Below are 17,840 nucleotides of genomic sequence, written 5' to 3'. Positions count from 1 at the left end.
AAATATTAATTTTATGTAATATGGATTATGTCTATACTATATAAGAATATATGTGTTAACAAAATACATATTTAGTTTTTGTAACGGGACACTAAAAGAAAATACTTGTACTAAATGACCTCTAGTTCCCTTACAGGGAGCTAGAATCTTTTTTGTTGTTATATTCACAAACTGATGCCTCTATTGATAAGTTACTCCCTAAATACACATGAGTGTTTTTCTCCACACCCCTCCCCCGCCGCCTTTTTTTTTTTTTTGAAACTGTATCATGTCTCTCAGGCCACTAGAGTACATCCAAAAAAAATTATTGCTTCAGTGTCTCTTCACAGACTGTATTTTTGAGTCTTAACTTCCTATATTATATTCTGGGCAACTGCCAGAAAATTACAAGACACTTTCCTTGTAGTATTTTGTCATTTTAGGCATCCAGTCTCAGCTGAAAATCCAAAGAGAAAATGAAAAAAAGGTCAAATTTCTTAACACTGAGGAATTTATAAAACTCTAGGTAAAAGTTAAACTCTCATAAGAGCACGGGCACAACAGTGATGCCTTTTATGTAGGTTGTTGGCAAAATAATTTGGTCTATTTTGGGTCTCCTTTTAAATTAACCAACCAGGTTTTGTTGATCTAAATAGTCCATTAAATAAAAAGCATTAGAAAAAGTATTGAAAACCCTAACAAAAATCACTTTATAAGAATGTACCTTTTCATTATCTGCAGAACTTCCCTCGCCACTTATTTCCTGGGCAGAATTTTCTGTTTCTTAGCTTTGCAGTATTAGAATAAAAATATGCTAGAGCAGTGTATCTAAGTGTGGCAATTACCATGAGCCACTGCAATTGTGAGGTCTCCTTCCAACAAAATCAAATGCAAAATGAATAAAAAATTATGTAGTTATGTGTAATTATGGCATTGAAAATAAATTATTGTTGTTGTTGTTTAGTCACTAAGTCATGTTTGACTCTTGAGACCTCCATGGACTCTAGGTTGCCAGGCTTCTCTGTTCATAGGATTTCCCAGGCAAGAATACCAGAGTGGGTTGTTGTTTCCTTCTCCAGAGGATATTCCCAACCTAGGGATGGAACCTGCATCTCCTGCATTGCAAGCAGATTCTGTACCACTGAACCACCTGGGAAGCTCAAAATGTATCACACCATACAATTAATGTTCTCCTCTGATTTTCCTCTTCTGTTTGGATATTACTCTGAGATATGGACCTTGAGGGCAGTATGCTAAGTGAAATCAGTCAGAAAAAGACAATTACTGAATGATTTCACTTATTTGTGAAATCTAGAGAATAAAACAAAGTAAAACAAAGCTCATAGACACGGATAACAGATTGGTGGTTGACAGAGGACAGGGAGATTAGGGGTGTGGATGAAATGGCTAAAAAGGAGAAAGTGGTACAAACTTCCAGTTATAAAATAAGTAAGCATACTTATAAGTTATAATGGGTTCCAGTTATAAAGTAAGTAAAGATGTGGTGTACAGCCTGGGGACTATAGTCAATAATATTATATTGAAAATTTGAAAGTTGCTAAGAAAGTATATCTTAAAATTTCTCATCATTATATATATATATATATATATATATATATATATACACACATATATACACACATATAGAATTGCTTTTCTTTCTATACTTTGTTTGAATAAGATCCTGCTCTGTCAAAGGACTATGAAAGATCCAAATTCTTATTTGGGCTGTAAATCAATCACACAAATAAATTTACTTATTCTGTGTTCCAGGTTTCAGGGATAAATGGAAATATCTTTGGCTGAAAGGCAGGCATAGATCGCATAAATATTAAGTGCTGAAGAAGGCAGGTGCAATTTGTCTTAACAGCCCAATGGAGAGAACAGACAGCATTGCTTAAAGAAACTCAGGAAACAGCAATGCCTCATGTAGATCACAGTTGCTCTGGGACTTGGAGAATAATTAGGAAATCTCTGGGTAGTAAAGGAGAGAAAGAGCACTTGTCCTTTTAACAAAATTCAAGAATTAAAAGGAGAACAAGTAAGAAACCCGGAAAACCCAAGTACAGCAAAGGAAAGGTAGCAGCTTCAGTTAGTTGCCATGGAAGAATCCACTTTTATCAGGATTGCTCTACCCCCAGTGGAATTAGTTGCCATGGAAGAACTCAGCTTCTATCAGGTTAGGCTACCTCTGATGATACACTGAGTTTTTTATTTGAGTAACAGTCTTTAAATAATAGTTGCTTCTTGATTATGTCAAGACTGTTGTTAAATCTATTTGCAATTAGCTGATACCCTGATATATTGTGCCTAATGATTGTGAAAAGACATTTTTACTTCTTTCTCTAATTAAAAAGCTGTCTAATCTTGATGGTTACCAAGTTATTTAAGAGGTTTGCCTACCTACTCGTTAAGTTGTAACCTCCCGAGGAGTCCATATAGAGACATTAATTATACCATAAAAAGCTGTATTCAGTTTTAATTACATCAGCACATATTTCTTCCCCTGTCATTTTGCTGATAATAATCCCTGAAGTACAAGCAATCACCCAGTTATCTGGACGTTTGGGGAAAACTACACATGAAAATACACCATTGGTGGTAAGTAGCATAAGTAGCATCAGCGGCTAGAAGAAATACCCCTCAGATGAGTGACTAATTCATATGACAGATAGTGCAGATTAGTGCCTCTCCCCCAGTGACAGAGAGTCAGTGCTGGTTCATTCTGTCACTCTGCCATCTTGAAGTCCTGCACTTACAATCGCAAGGATGAGAGAAAGAGAGAGAGAGCATAAAGATTTTGTAGGACATTATTTCTATGATGTTCTGGACCATTTGCAGGCATGGTCCAAACCCAGTTACACTGCTCACACTTTATTTTATGGGAAGTTAAGGATGTTGAGAGATGTGATCTGATCAGATTAATGAAATAGAAAAGATAAACATCTAGCCAGTCTCCACCACACCTGCCTAAAAGATTAAGAGGAATAATCAATACTTCTCCCTTTCTTTACACACACACACACACACACACACACACACACACACACACGAGAGAGAGAGAGAAAGAAATTTTGACAGTGGAGACAATGGAATGGGGGATTAGTGGTTCCAGAATTTATATTAGAAGGGTTTAGAAGATGCATATTTCATAAAAACAGGTGCCAGAGCTTCCATTCACACTATTTATTCAACAAACAAACTTTTAAAAAACTGTTGATGTGTCTTGAGGTGGAGGTTGGGAACGAGGTTAAACATTTTTTACATGCTTATCAAACATCCTTTCTTAATCCTTTTCCCCTTTTCCTATCTCCTTAAGGAGTTAAAATGATAAATTCTCCTATTTCTACACTCACTTGGCTAAGAATGTTCACATGTTACATTTCTGTCCAATGAGACATAATAAAAATTCTGCTAGAATATTCTTGGGAAGATTTTGCTTTCATGGTAAAAAGGTTGAAATATCTGTTGCCATCACTTTCTTTATCCCTTCTGCCCTGAGGGTAGATGTAAGGTTTTGATACTAACAGCCATTTTGTTGCCATGAGCCTATCAGAGCTGCCACCCTGGCATCATGGAACTGAATCACAATTAGTATCTACCTTTCTCTCAAGACTTTTTATTATCTTAGAAAGAATAAATCCATATTTATTCAACTTACTGCTTGCAATGTGGGTTTATGTGAAGTTGGAAGCATTCCTAGTTCTGGAAAGTTCTTTCCTAACTGAGAAAACAAGCTCAATATTTCAAGCCATGCCTTTGTTTCTCCCATTGTTTATGAAAACACCAATGGCATGAATCTGAGGCCTGACTCTGGGAGGTTATGAGAGAATCGGCATGGGTTTAAACACAAATTTTTAAATAAAATAGGGAAGACTATTATTTTGGTTTTCATGTTTCTCTCTTCATACATAGCTTTGTGATTTTGCATAATTAAATGGTCTATTGTTGTTTTTCAGTCACTAACTCATGTCTGACTCAGCAATCTCAGACTGCAGCATGCCAGGCTCCTCTGTCCTTCACTATCTTCCAGAGTTTTCTCAAATCTATGTCCATTGAGTTGATGGTCTAAATTCTGGACTATTAAAAATTAAATTACAAATAATGAATTTATTAAAATTTAATTCATCTTTAGTGAAAACAAAGTGATTTCTGCTATCCAACATTGCTTAACATTTCCAAGTGTTCATCAGTTTGGATCTTAGGTAACTAATTGTATGTTTATTTCTGTTGTTCGGTTGCTCAGTCCTATCTGTACAAATGGTGTCACGTTAACTTGTGGTTATATACTGGATACTTGATGATGTATGTGTTTACTCATGCCACAGTATTCTTAATTATAAACAAATTCCATTAACTCGGACTTAACTTCTTAAGAATATGTGATACAATACAAAACTTAACTAGCCAAAATTTAACTTACCACCATCAGTAAATAAGAGGCACTTACTCAGCTAGTGGAAAATATTTTTTAAAAAATGTTTCTCAAGAACTACATAAATTCAACACCTAAGACATAGAATTTTAACACAAGCAAACACTGATTATATTGGTGATTTGAAATCCTCATTACAGATGTCTTCATCAAACATCAAAATTGCTTAACCTAGTTCAAATTACTACCATGATTCCCAGTTTTCCCTTTAAAATGTCACTCTAAACAGCAGAGGGAAGCAGATGTTAGCTGGGAGGAGGGGGGTTGAAGGGAGTCCTCCCTGCGTGTGTTCTGTGTAGCTTGATTTTACTGTTGTCTGCTACCAGATGGTGCTCCTTCACTGACGAAAGGAAATCCGGAGGACCAAAGGAAATCACCACTAATGGATGAATTAAGGTGGGAAAGGGAGAAGTAGGCTCCTCTGAAGTGCGTTTACAGAAATACAATCGGTGAGAAAGAGGCTGTTTTCTGTGTGGCATTCAAAAACATCATTATCCTAGAAGAAAATTATCATATTTTTAAAGACTTCTTTTGAAAGAAAGAAAAAAAAAATCAACATACATTTACAAAGAAAATACAATTATGGTACCTAAATGTGTATTTGATTGGAAACTAAAATACTACCTACTCTAAATATTTAGAAGTTCAGTAAATGGGAGGATCGATCGATAAGAGAAATTTTTATGAAAGAAGTTAATGCATATGTGGAACATCAGAAAATGACTTGGTCTTTGAACAAAGGCTAAATATTGAAAAGGTCTAAGTGGTTTGCACTTGATAATATTAAGCTTAACATGCTTTACATTTTTACTTTCTAACTAATTTAAACTGGCCTTGCTTCATAATTTCCTCAAATATATGTATGTCCTTTTTCTAAGAGGGCTACTATTAGCAAAACTTTGTTTAAAAAATTAGGTATAATAGCAATTGTTTATTGAACTGCACTGGAAAAAGAAGTAAGTGTATAGATGGAAAAGATGAACAATTTGTGGACTTAAACTAAATTATAAAAGTATACAGTTTTGAACACGTGGAAACACATGTACACTCTTTAACATGTCCTTTGTATCTGTCATCTTTAGAAACAACTGACAATGTGTATTAGTATTCTCATTTTACAGATGATGAAACAATGGCTCAAAAGGCTAAATAATTTGCCCAAGTCATGCTGCAAATAAATCAAATATTAAAATTTAGAAGTGCCGACTCCCAAGACCCAGACTACACAGTGCGGCTGAAGCGTCACCACACTGATGTGGGTTGCATAACGCCTTCCCCCATGCCAGTCACAGTCTTCCTCTCTGCACTCAGAGCCATGAGAGTATTCTAGTCCCCATTTTATCCATGTAGCCTCCTACCAGTCTGTGAGTTCTTTGTGTCTACCTGAAAATCTGTGCCTAGGGTATATTATCTCAAAAAATATTTTAATGATGGTCATAAACAGCAAAGCCCCAGGTTGTAGTGACAGGATCTTGGTTTTCAGCCAAAATGACTCAAATGATATTGTGAGTTGAACTGAAAACTCAGCTGAAGCACTTTTAATGATGTATCATTTTACTTAAACAAGGGTACCCTATTTATCTCTCAAATAACTCACGTAGTCTTTTTTTTTTTTTTTTCGCCCATGCATAAAAGTTTCTCTCAGATGGAGAAAAGTCACATTGCTGCAAAACCCATTTCTTCCCATCCCTTTCCTATTGATGTAGGAGATAGATGGGCTTCAGGTTAAACAGTTACAACCAGCCTCCTGTTTGCATTTCCTGAGACAAGAGATAGGTGAGCCCCAGTTGAGGCATTTATAATCAGCCTCCCATTTGCCCTCCAAATTGGAAGTAGCAACAGAAACGGGGTAAAAAGCTAGTGTTTGATTCTTGTAAACACCTTAAGGTAATAGTCACGGTAAGGACAAAGAGGGGTAAAACCCTGTTTGAGTAAAGGGTTAAGGGATCTCCACTCACTTCTCTTTTGAAACAAGGGAGACACTACACATGAACAGAAATCCTCCTTGTGGGTCAAGTGTCAAGGGGTAATGCTAGGCCATAAGGAGGCATGCTCCTCCCAGAAGCCTTCACTTTGAGATCCATCTTGGTTAAGAGATGCTTGTGCATCCCAAGAGGATGTCCCAGGAAAGGCCAGATGTGGGAAAAGAAACCAGATAATTGGCCTGAAGGAAGACAAACAGCTGGAAGAAGTGACCTATATAAATGACTTAATGGTCTCTTTACAGCACTCCTTCTCACCCTTTTGCTCCAGGTGTTCCTCTCTGCCTTGCTTCTGTCTTAACTAAACAAACCATTTCTCTGTGCGCTCTCCCACTTGTTGTGATATGTCTCTAACAATAAACTTTATACCTGCATTTATGAATTCTGCCTCTGTGATGGATGCATTTTTCACTGGGGGCAAAGACCAAGAAAAAAATAGTTTCTAGCTTCTAGTCCTTGCTGGTCTGGTGGCAAGGATTCCTGGTTCCCACCCAGATTCAGTTCCTGAACAGGGAATTAAGATCTCACATCACGCCACCGCCCACTGCTGCCTCGATGAGGTCATTATCAGGCAATCAAGATTTGACTGTTTCATATTAGAATTATTTCATATTATTCTGTAACTAGATAGATAAAAAATCAATATCTTACAAAAATCCATAAACAGTGAAAATGACACACATTTCAAGATTAGTTTCTGTGGGGACTTCCCAGGGGTTGCTAGTGGTAAAGAACCCACCTATATATCTTGAACATAGTTCAGACATTTTAGAAATAGAATTGGGCTTAAGAGTCAGTATGCTGAGCTCAAGTCATGAATATTTCTAACTGCTGCTACTGCTAAGTCACTTCAGTCGTGTCCGACTCTGTGCGACCCCATAGATGGCAGCCCACCAGGCTCCCCCGTCCCTGGGATTCTCCAAGCAAGAACACTGGAGTGGGTTACCATTTCTTTCTCCAATGTATGAAAGTGAAAAGTGAAAGTGAAATCGCTCAGTCATGTCCGACTCTTGGCGACCCCCTGGACTGCAGCCTACCAGGCTCCTCTGTCCATGGGATTTTCCAGGCAAGAGTACCTGAGTGGGATGCCATTGCCTTCTCCATATTTCTAACTATGAGACATGAAAAAAAAAATCTCTGAGTCGTTCTTTATTTTACCAGGAACACGTAATAGTTTAAAACATGCCACCTGTTGTTCTAAGAACTTTACATGTTCAACTCAACTGAACTTTACGATAACCTTAAGGTAGGTTCTATTACTATAATACTTGTACTGCTTGAGGAAACTGAGTCAGAGAGATGTTAAGTAACTGGCCTGAAGTCATTCATTGTAGAGAAAGGATTTGAACTCAGGAAGTTTGACTCCTACCAAATGTAAATGACTTCTTATCTCAATGTGAAGATTCATTTATCCTTTGACTCAACAAACCTTTGCTTAATTCTTGAGACATGCATGGTCCCAGCCTTGGTGTCAAAGATTAGTGACGCCAGAGGACAAAGATCTTTTATCACACACCTTATACACAGATGCCTTGTTTTCTTGGGAACGTACTTTGCAACCTGTGGATTCTGGTGGAAAGAAAAGCAGGTATTAGTAATATATTTATAAATATTCAGATTATTTTCTTAATTGTTCCTCTCAATATTTTCCATGCTTTAAACCAAAATTCTGTTTGTTTATTCCAAAAATACATGTAAAACAGCTGCTACAAAAATAAATAGTTTTAAAATGAAAACTATTTGAACAAGTGGAGGAGCAGATTATTTGGAAAATTACTTTTTACAGTTCAGGTTATTGGAATAGGCCTTGCCTGTTTCCTGAAATATATATTTCTGGATAGTTATGATATGGTATAATGTTATCAACTTTCTTTTTAACTGATTTTGAAAGCAGAAGTGCTCGTTACTCACACAGTTGTGTCCAACTCTTTTGCGACCCCATGGACTGTAGCCCACCAGGTTCCTCTGTCCATGGAAATCTCCAGGCAGGAATACTGGAGTGGGGTGCCATTTCCTTCTCCAGGGGATCTTCCCGACCAAGGGAGGGAACCCAGGTCTTCTGCACTGCAGGCAGTTTCTTTACCATCTGAGTCACCAGGGAAGACTTACTAACTGACCCTAGTAAAAATTTTATCTTTATTCAGTTCAGTCTCTCAGGCATGTCCGACTCCTTGTGACACCATGAATCACAGCACACCAGGCCTCCCTGTCCATCACCAACTCCCGGAGTTCACTCAGACTCACATCCATCGAGTCAGTGATGCCATCCAGCCATCTCATCCTCGGTCGTCCCCTTCTCCTCCTGCCCCCAATTTCTCCCAACACCAGAGTCTTTTCCAACGAGTTAACTCTTCGTATGAGGTGGCCAAAGTACCAGAGTTTCAACTTTAGCATCATTCCTTCCAAAGAAATACCAGGGCTGATCTCCTTCAGAATGGACTGGTTGGATCTCCTTGCAGTTCAAGGGACTCTCAAGTGTCTTCTCCAACACCACAGTTCAAAAGCATCAATTCTTCGGCACTCAGCTTTCTTCACAGTCCAACTCTCACATCCATACATGGCTACTGGAAAAACCATAGCCTTGACTAGATGGACCTTTGGTGGCAAAGTAATGTCTCTGCTTTTCAATATGCCATCTAGGTTGCTCATAACTTTCCTTCCAAGGAGTAAGCGTCTTTTAGTTTCATGGCTGCAATCACCATCTGCAGTGATTCTGGAGCTCCCAAAATAAAGTCTGACACTGTTTCCACTATTTCCCCATCTATTTCCAATGAAGTGATGGGACCAGATGCAATGATCTTCCTTTTCTGAATGTTGAGCTTGACGCCAACATTTCACTCTCCTCTTTCATCAAGAGGCTTTTTAATTCCTCTTCACTTTCAGCCAAAAAGGTGGTGTCATCTGCATATCTGAGGTTCTTGATATTTCTCCCAGCAATCTTGATTCCAGCTTGTGCTTCTTCCAGCCCAGCATTTCTCATGATGTACCCTGCACATAAGTTAAATAAGCAGGGTGACAATATACAGCCTTGACGTACTCCTTTTCCTACTTGGAACTAGTCTGCTGTTCCATGTCCAGTTCTAACTGTTGCTTCCTAACCTGCATATAGGTTTCTCGAGAGGCAGGTCAGGTGCTCTGGTATTCCCAACTCTTTCAGAATTTTCCACAGTTTATCGTGATCCACACAGTCAAAGGCTTTGGCATAGTCAATAAAGCAGAAATAGACATTTTTCTGGAATTTTTTTGCTTTTTCAATGATCCAGTGGATGTTGCCAATTTGATCTCTGGTTCTTCTGCTTTTTCTAAAACCAGCTTGAACATCTGGAAGTTCACGGTTCACGTACTGCTGAAGCTTGGCTTGGAGAATTTTGAGCATTACTTTACTAGCATGTGAGATGAGTGCAGTTGTGTGGTAGTTTGAGCATTTTTGGCATTGCCTTTCTTTGGGATTGAAATGAAAACTAACCTTTTCCAGTCCTGTGGCTACTGCTGAGTTTTCCAAATTTGCTGGCATATTGAGTGCAGCACTTTCACAGCATCATCTTTCAGGATTTGAAATAGCTCCACTGGAATTCCATCACCTCCACTAGCTTTGTTCATAGTGATGCTTTCTAAGGCCCACTTGACTTCACATTCCAGGATGTGTGGCTCTAGGTGAGTGATCACACCATCGTGATTATCTTGGTCATGAAGCTCTTTTTTGTACTGTTCTTCTGTGTATTCTTGCCATCTCTTCTTAATATCTTGTGCTTCTGTTATGTCCCTATCATTTCTGTGCTTTATAGAGCCCATCTTTGCATGAAATGTTCCCTTGGTATCTCTAATTTTCTTGAAGAGATCTCTAGTCTTTCCCATTCTGTTGTTTTCCTCTATTTATTTGCACTGATCACTGAAGAAGGCTTTCTTATCTCTCCTTGCTATTCTTTTGGAATTCTGCATTCAGATGCTTATATCTTTCCTTTTCTCCTTTGCTTTTCACTTCTCTTCTTTTCACAGCTATTTGTAAGGCCTTCTCAGACAGCCATTTTGCTGCTTTGCATTTCTTTTCCATGGGGATGGTCTTGATCCCTGTCTCCTGTACTATGTCAGGAACCTCAGTCCATAGTTCCCTAGGCACTCTGTCTACCAGATCTAGGCCCTTAAATCTATTTCTCACTTCCACTGTATAATCATAAGGGATTTGATTTAGGTCATACCTGAATGGTTTAGTGGTTTTCCCTACTTTCTTCAATTTAAGTCTGAAGTTGGTAATAAGGAGTTCATGATCAGAGCCACAGTCAGCTCCCAGTCTTGTTTTTTTACTTACTGTATAGAGCTTCTCCATCTTGGCTGCAAAGAATATAATCAATCTGATTTCTGTGTTGACCATCTGGTGATGTCCATGTGTAGAGTCTTCTCTTGTGTTGTTGGAAGAGGATGTTTGTTATGACCAGTGAGTTCTCTTGGCAAAACTCTATTAGCCTTTGCCCTGCTTCATTCCGTACTCCAAGGCCGAATTTGCCTGCTACTCCAGGTGTTTCTTGACTTCCTACTTTTGCATTCCACTCCTCTATAATGAAAAGGACAACTTTTTTGGGTATTAGTTCTAGGAGGTCTTGTAGGTCTTCATAGAACCGTTGAACTTTAGCTTCTTCAGCATTACTGGTTGGGGCATAGGCTTGGATTACTGTGATATTGAATGGTTTGCCTTGGAAGCAAACAGAGATCATTCTGTCGTTTTTGAGACTGCATTCAAGCACTGCATTTCGGACTCTCTTGTTGACCATGAGGGCTACTCCATTTCTTCTAAGGGATTCCTGCCCACAGTAGTAGATATAATGGTCATCTGAGTTAAATTCACCCATTCCTGTCCATTTTAGTTCGCTGATTCCTAGAATGTCGACATTCACTCTTGCCATCTCCCGTTTGACCACTCCCAATTTGCCTTGATTCACGGACCTGACATTCCAGGTTCCTATGCAATATTACTCTTTACAGCATCAGACCTTGCTTCTATCACCAGTCACATCCACAGCTAGGTACTGTTTTTGCTTTGGCTCCGTCCCTTCGTTCTTTCTGGAGTTATTTCTCCGCTGATCTCCAGTAGCATATTGGGCACCTACTGACCTGGGGAGTCCCTCTTTCAGTATCCTATGATTTTGCCTTTTCATACTGTTCATGGGGTTCTGAAGGCAAGAATCCTGAAGTGGTTTGCCACTCTCTACTCCAGTGGACCACATTGTGTCAGACCTCTCCACCATGCCTGCCCGTCTTGGGTGGCCCCACAGAGCATGGCTTTGTTTCATTGAGTTAGACAATGCTGTGGTCCTAGTGTGATTAGATTGACTAGTTTTCTGTGATTATGGTTTCAGTGTGTCTGCCGTTTAATGCCCTCTCGCAACACCTACTGTCTTATGAGTTTCTCTTACGTTGGACTTGGAGTATCTTTTCAGGGCTGCTCCAGCAAAGCGCAGCCTCTGCTCCTTACCTTGGATGAGGAATATTTCTTCACCGCCACCCCTGCCAACCTTGAACGTGGAATAGCTCCTCTAGGCCCTCTGGTGCCCGCGCAGCCACCACTCTTTGGACATGGGGCAGCTCCTCCCGGCCGCCGCCCCTGGCCTTGGGCAGGGCTAGCTCCTCTCGGTGGCTCCTGCACTGTCACAGCCTGGCACTCTCGGCTGCCAGGACGGCTCCCTCGGATGTGGGATAGCTCCTCTTGACCACGCTCTGCATGCTGTTGCAGCACCCCGTGCTCTTTATACTCAAATCTAAATGCTCGTTTGTCTTTATCCACAACTGTTTTTGACAGATTGAGTTGAATAAATAGATTGTATTTCCAATGGTGTGACTGGTCTTGGGTGGAGAGAGGAGTGCTTCCAACCCCTGTGGTGGGCCCACCTGGAGGGGCTTTGTGCTGGTCACCGCTCTCCTGTTTCTTCTCCCCAGGGGGTGACATTACTGGTGGTGAGTCTAACTGGCCCATAGCCCACACTCGTGTTGCCCCCAACAGTAGATGCTCTAATCTCCTCCCCTACGCTGAGAGTACCATCAGGGTTGATTCTCATGGGAGGCTTCCAGCACCACTTGAGACCTTTGAGAAAACTCTGCCTATATCTAGTCTAAAGGATCAGGGACCCCATTTCCCCCATAGTCCTCCAGCCTAGTCATTCTCACTGGTAAAGCTTCCATTTCAATCTTTAGCCAACTGTTCCTCTATTTAGGAATGTGTTAGCCCATATGGCAAAGAAGAACTAAGGTTTTATATTGAATTAATGTTGCCTGTCAGCTGACTTTGGGGTTGGGGGATTCTTATATATTATTTGGGTGGGTTCCGTATAATCACAAGGATCCTCAAAAGAGGACAAGGATCCTCAAAAGAGGATCAAAAGAGGCTGAGAGAGGAGGGAGACGTGAAGAGACGGCAATGTGAGAAGCTTATGGCCCAGAGTCTCTACAGGTGACAAAGCTTGGAAATCCACAGAAACACGTTCTCCTCTGGAGACTCCAGAAAGAAACATAGATCTACACTTAAATTTATTTCATCCAGGGAGACCTATTTCAGATTTCTGATCTCTGTAATTGAAAGATAGTAAGTTTGTGTTGTGTTAAGCCACCAAGTTAATGGTAATTTGTTACAGCAGCCACAATAACCTTATACATACACATATAATCAAACTTTTATGAAAGCACAAAGAAGCCTGGACCCAATCTTCCCTGAATTTTAGCGAACATTGTCCATAAGCAAAAGTCAATCATAAGCAGAAATTTTCTATCATTTTAGGTATGATTTTATTAAGATTTTCACAGTTATACGCCTCCTTGCCATTTAGATTAAAAAATTTAAATTCAAGTGGCAGCAATTTATAGATGGGTAATTTTTGCATCTTATGTATCCTCTGGTTTTCTACATGAGATGATTTTATGTACAAACTACATGAAAATCAAAGCAATTTGGGCACATCTTTTAAAAAATGTTTAAATAAACATTATGATTTAACAAACTCTGCTAAGAACTGTCAAAAGAAGTAAGAAACATGAGCACTTTTAAATACTACGTGTGAAGCAGTTTCTCCTAGCTTGAAGTCAAAATGTATTAGTGACTCAGCACTGTGACAGCCAGCACACTGGAGATTAGCTCTTTAAAGTACAGAGACAGACTAGGAAATTAATGGTATTTTGTCTCAGATTCAATCTAAATGTCTGCATAGAAAATACTGGAATAATATTTCCTAGCAGATAGTCACATTTTCAAATTTGGTAAGGAATGCTAATTTTACTTTAAAATCTCCTGTCTAGCTTTGCTAACTGATCAGGGTGCCAAAAATAGTTTTGCCCTGTACCAGAGTATTTGAATTTTTTAAATCATCTTAATGCTACCATGCCTGGCAGGAAGTATTCACACATACTTACTTCAATGAATTTTGATTTTGTAGTTTATGAAAAATGGCTTCCTGAGTAGTTCACAGTAAAGTATCTATCTGCAGTGCAGGAGACCCGGGTTCGATCCCTGGGTCGGGAAGACCCTCTGGAGAAGGAAATGGCAACCCATCCCACTATTCTTGCCTGGAGAATCTCATGGACAGAGGAGCCTGGCAGGATATGGTCTGTGGAGTCGCAAAGAGTCAGACACGACTGAGTGACTAACACACACACACACACACCACCACCAAACACAAATGTGTTTTGCATTTTATTTTGAATATTTTAAATTTTATTTTTCAACAAATATCCATACCAGAATAAAAGATGAACTCCATTTATTTTATCAAAGTATAACTTTAAATAATATTTTATAAGATTAATGGCCAAAACTCACTGATGATGAAGGACTGAAGATAAATTTTTAAAATATAGAATCATCTACTTTATGTTAAAAGTGAATTCAGTAAGTTTACTGACTTTACTTCAAATTCTTGTCTCCCAATCTGCTCAGCATACCTGTCTCTGAGACAGACTTCTCTGAGTGCTATGAAATCAAAACTGAGGTTAACCTGTATGAGTGGCGATGTCATTTATCCAATCTAAATTAGATCAGTTAACAAGCAAAATGTAAGTTCATCTGTCACATGAAAAAACATTATTGACAAACAGAATTGATTCAAAATGTGCACCCAGCAGTTTAGTGTAGGGATTGTTATTTCAACAACAACCCTCATTTGGTGAAAGTCGAAGAACAACAAAAAGTGACAACTGTAAAAATATTTCCTGTATTAATTACCTATGTGCACAATTTCAATGAATAATGTATACATATTTTGCAACAGTTTTATTTTCCTATCTATTTGATTGGATCATTGAAATGTGGTCTTATGTCTTTTGAGTCTAGTAATAAAATGGTTCTGATTTCATTTACCTTTTATTTATCATTTTTCTAGAATATATATATTTTTTACATTTCATTCTTACTGTATTGTACAAAAACACAGATACCTGGCAAATAGAAATTTAAAAGCAAAACTTTCCCTTACCACAGATGCTTTGAGAAACACTGCTATGAAATCCATCCCATATTAAAGATAAGGAAAATAAGCCAAAAGAAGATTAATGGTTTCTCACAGAAAAATCAAGTTGTATTGCAGCTAGATGCCCAAAGAATGCTAATAAATATTAAACTGCAAAGTGGAATAGTCTCTCTACAGTGTGTGTTGGCTTTTATCCCTATCTTGTTAAAAATTTGATTAATACCCAGGAGAAAGACAGATAAAGGGCATAGCTTTGCGATTTGTAGATCACAGCAAGCTGGAAGTGATAACTAAAGCAATAGAAACAAAATCAAGAAAGGGGAAAAAGAAATAGTTTTGACCATCTGGTATGCTGTGTAGAAACTCAGACAAAAATTTATAGAAACTGAGCAAAAGTCTGGTACTTTTCAAAACTCAGTGGTATAATTTCAGAAGAGAGGAAACTTCCTTTGCAGTAGTTCCTTTAAAAAATCTGGAGATTTGGAAGTATATATACATTTTGATTAGCAGGATGAGATTCCTAAAAATGCTAACAGAGAAATGCTTGGTTTGCAGAATAGAGAGTTAATGCTAGATGTTACATTCCTCCACCCTCCTGGGTTAAAGGGCAATTTCAAACAATATTTTTATTTCTGCTTTTCTCAGATGAAAAGGATGCCTTCCATCACAATCAGTTCTCAATTTGCCCAAGTCTTAAATCTAATGGCCGAGGGGTTCATATGTAAAGCCACACAACAGGCAAGGTTTAGTTCTTGCTTCTCAATTTTAAGTGAATATTTTTGCAGAGAAATTGTCTTATGATTGTTAACAATAGTTTAATAATTTTACTATTAAAACATGTCTGTCTATATCATGGCATAGTCTATGACATGTTTACCTCCTTTGGTAATGAAGATTTAAAGAAATTCTACCTGGAGAAGGAAATGGCAACCCACTCCAATATTCTTGCCTGGGAAATCTCATGGACAGAGGACCCTAGTGGGCTACAGTCCATGACATTGCAAAAGAGTCAGACATGACTTAGCAACTAAACAACATAGTGTTTCATGTAGATGGATTCTTGAAAAAAAAAAAGAAAAAAACTTAAAGAAATTTGGAGTGTGTACTAGGCAACTCCAAGGAATACCCACTTCCCTGCCTCCAGGTCCCCATTTCTCATCTGAGGGTAATCACAGTACTGCATTCCCTCTTTATGCTCATATTATTGGCTTTTCTTTCACTCCTTGAATATACAAGGTTCCATCTGTTTGATTACTTTTCTACATAAAGAACATCCTCTTATCCTTTCTTGTAGCTCACATGGGTTGGTGATACAGTGTATCAAGTTTTGTGCGTAACACAATGTCTTTATTTTTTCCTGAGCTACCTGTTGATTGTATAGAGACTTCTGGGTTGGAAGGTTACGTTCATTCAGCACTATAAAGACATTGGCCCAATATCCTCTAAATTCTATTTTGTTATTAATGTATTTTTTATTGAAGGGATAATGCTTTATAGAATTTTGCTGTTTTCTGTCAAATCTCAACTCTATTGTTTTTAAAGTCAGGAGTCATTTGAATTATTTCCCAGCATATACACGATGCCACTTTGCTCTCACTGTATTTAGATGCTCTGTTGTCTCTGATTTATAGTATTTTGACTATGGTGTGTCTTGGCATAGTTTCCTTCACATTTAACATACTTGAGGTTTTCTGAGCTCACAGAATATAAATTTGCATCTTTCCACAAATTTGAGGATATGTCAGTTGTTGTTCTTTGAATATATTTAGTCTTATTTTTTCTCTATAGGACTCCAAATATATGTATGTTATTGCTTCCAAATATTACTAATATCTTCTTTAGTCTTTAAATAATTTCTATGGATCTGTCAGGCTCATGGCGTTTGCTATCTCCATTTTGCTGTATCACCATCAAACATGTTTATTGTTTTTTTAAAGATTTCAAATATTGTGCTTTTTAGCTATGGAAGTTTCCTTCTTATTTTATATTTCTCAATGGAAATAGTCTTTTTTTCAGCTATTGCAAATTAAGCTTCCTTTATGCCAGAAAGCATGGTCATAACAGCTGCTTTAAAATCTCAGTCTGTTAATTCAAAAATCTGTGTCTTCTAGGAGTCAGTCTCAAAAAATTGTCTTTGATTGCAAATATAGGTCACATTTCTCTGTTTCTTTATATGTTGTATGATTTTACACTGTGTCTTGTGTGCTACGAAAAGCATTTTGTTGGAGAATTTGGATTCTGTTATTTTACCCTAAAGAGACATTTTCATTTTGTTTTGGTTTTAATAGGCAACTAGTTCAATTGTTCTCAAAATGAAAACTCAGTCTTTTGAGTAGCAGGTATTAAAATTAAAAGCAAAATGAAGACCAGACTTGAGAATTTCCTGAGAAGACAAAACCATTTAAGTTGTATAAGCAAAACTAAGTCTATTTCATAAGCACAAAAGAAAAAGCTTAGATTATTTCTTGCAAATGCATCTGATAATCATAAAATAAACTTATGTCATCTTCCTAAAAAAAGTATGAAGTAATCACTTTAAAGCAATCCCTTGCCAACCAGAAACCCCCATTGTAATCTCTCCAAAGGGTAAACATTGTTTTTGCTTTGTAAGTCATCTTTGTAACTTAAAGAAGACCCTTTTGAAAGCTCCTGGTTTGCAAACATATATGCATGATAATATAAGTAACGCTCAAAATTCTCCATGCCAAGCTTCAACAATACATGAATTATGAACTTCCAGATGTTCAAGCTGGATTTAGAAAAGGGAGAGGAACCAGAGATCAAATTGCCAACATTCTCTGGGTCATCAGAAAAGCAAGAGAGTTCCAGAAAATAACATCTATTTCTGCTTCATTGACTATGCCAAAGCCTTTCACTGTGTGGATCACAATAAACTGTGGACAGTTCTGAAAGATATCAGAATACCAGACCATCTGACTTGCCTCTTGAGAAATCTGTATGCAGGTCAGGAAGCAACAGTTAGAACTGGTCATGGAACAA

This window comes from Ovis aries, chromosome 23 (assembly GCF_016772045.2).
Source record: "Ovis aries strain OAR_USU_Benz2616 breed Rambouillet chromosome 23, ARS-UI_Ramb_v3.0, whole genome shotgun sequence".
NCBI classification, from domain to species: domain Eukaryota; kingdom Metazoa; phylum Chordata; class Mammalia; order Artiodactyla; family Bovidae; genus Ovis; species Ovis aries.
This window is presented reverse-complemented; position numbering follows the sequence as displayed.